The 2,255-nt window shown below is 34.8% G+C and overlaps 1 pseudogene; it reads left to right on the forward strand.

Annotated features, from left to right (window-relative positions):
* The first annotated feature begins 1,251 nt into the window (after positions 1 to 1,251).
* Positions 1,252 to 1,873, forward strand: LOC149553907 (fructokinase-like 1, chloroplastic; annotated as a pseudogene).
* Positions 1,874 to 2,255: the final 382 nt, after the last annotated feature.

Raw genomic sequence — 2,255 nt, forward strand, 5'->3', positions numbered from 1 at the left:
AATCCCTCAAAGTTGGTTTTTTACTATTGTCATGCTGATGCAAACTATTCAGAATTCTAGGAGGCCCTATTTTACTTGTTATAACTTTGACCCAGTTGACCAAAATGAGAAAATTCCCTTTGCATTCTATTTTAGAGGTCAAATTCTTGTTTTTTTTTTATTTGAGCTTGTGAAGAATCTGTTTGATTAGTTTTCGAACACAATTCCAAGTGCAATTTATGATGTTTTACTAGTATCAAGAATGAAAACATGTCAGTACCCCTGTTCGTAATGTCATATCTCTGAATCCACGATAGGTGAGATCAAATGGATTATACCATTGCATTATACTCTACAAATATGTTATGTGTGCTACTCTACAAATCTTGATGAATCCATCTGCACACTTTCCCAGGTCAATTCCATTTGTAAAAAATGCTTTTTTGCCAGTACTTCTAGTTTGCAAATTTTGAGTAGCCCACTTTGACTGCTTTCCAAATGCATCCCATAATATGCATCCCATAATTCATTATGAGCCCTAATCCCAAAATTATGTTTTCCTCATGACAATGAGCTAATACCCCAATTTTTGTGCCCCCAAGTGTCAGTCTGCCTAGTTTTCAAAGCCAAATCTGAGTGTGTTTTATGGTTTTCTGACATGTTTTCTTCTAGGCAGTTCTAAGAAGACAACTTCAACAATCAATATCTTTTGACTGAGAATTCTTCATAAGATGAGATTTCATAGGGTAATAGTATGCAGAACAAAGAATCAATAGGTTTGATTTCAAGGCCTAGTTATATATCTGGATCAGTTTTTAAAGCTAGCCAACATGCCCTGTTAGCAAAAAATCATTGTTTGCAAATAAGATGTGAAATGAGTTTTAATGATCAATTAGTGCTCAAAATTAATTCTAGTCAGTGACATATGTTCTATGGATCAATTTTGCAGTTCAGTTATTTCAAAATGAACAAAAATTTAGTCGAAGCCACTTTGGGGGGCTTAACTAATCTGCATCAGATTGATAGAACTCGAGGCCATTAAAGATTTTTTAAAGAAGAGATAATATTTTAATTATTATATTGCTTCAGTATATGTCTGTGTCACTGCTGACCATGGGAATTATTAAGATTATACAAGTGGCAAACCTAAAAGGAAGGATTTGAATGCTTCAGTGAGGTCTTGAAAAGGCGCAACTATGGAGGATTAATAGAGAGAATATGATATGGAGAGAGAATATTTTCTTCAATTAGATCAATAGAAAGAAGAATTTGATGAAGGAAATAATAATAACTTTTTATTTGGGTGGCCACCTTTGGTATGTTGTTTTGGGGCAGCACAAAACAACTTTACTCCCATTCAACCAGATATGTGTCTACAGACTTGGTAAATTAGGATGTAGAGTAGGATTCATTAGAAAAGTTAGAAATGATGAATATGGTTGTCAAATGGTAATTTCCTTGAATATGAACAATGCTGAGACTTGCAGTTTACAAGTTGACCCCTCTTCATCTACTTCTATTTCCTATGTGAAGTTGAATCATCAAGTTTGCAAAGTGGGTATAATGTGCATCAAACCATGTGTTGAGGACTCTTTCATAGCTCTAAGATAAACATGGACATACTCAGAGAGGCTAATATGTCCCATTTCAACTCTATGTTTCTTCCTACTAAATCCATGCAATTGACACTTTTTGATGCAATTAATTTCTGAAAGAAGTGTGGCGGTGATATATTCTTTGATGTAAATTTACCTTTACCCCTTTGGAGTCCATGGGAAGAGACACGTTGGATGATTCAGCAAGCATGAAATTATTCAAATATTATCAAGTAAGCAAGGAAGATTTGCATTTTATGCTTGATAAGGAATATTTCAAGAAGACGAGTATTGAGTAGAAGCCAAAGCATTGTTTAAGGCTACTGTGCATGAAAAGAAGAACCTGTAAGCTAAAGAGGAACCCTATATAAAATAGAACAATCCATGACAGCCTTCTTTTCACATAAAAATGTGAGAAAGAATTCAATAGTAGGGGAAAGATTGCATTCAAATGTGAAAAGGCATGGCTAAGAGGGAGGCAGAAAAGGAACTACAATCCACAGCCAAAGAAAAGAGGAAAAATGTTGCTAATAGAAGGAGAAGCCATAGTTTGGAAGATTTTGAAGATGGTCATTAATCTTGGTCAATGCAATACTGATTGAGGGAGAGAGAAATTTGGGGTTTGCAAAGACAAATTACTTTTCAGATGATGCTTGTGACAGGAAGAGTTTGAGTAGACCC

This window comes from Cupressus sempervirens, chromosome 6 (genome assembly GCF_028749045.1).
Source record: "Cupressus sempervirens isolate cs-2001-9-10 chromosome 6, ASM2874904v1, whole genome shotgun sequence".
NCBI lineage: Eukaryota > Viridiplantae > Streptophyta > Pinopsida > Cupressales > Cupressaceae > Cupressus > Cupressus sempervirens.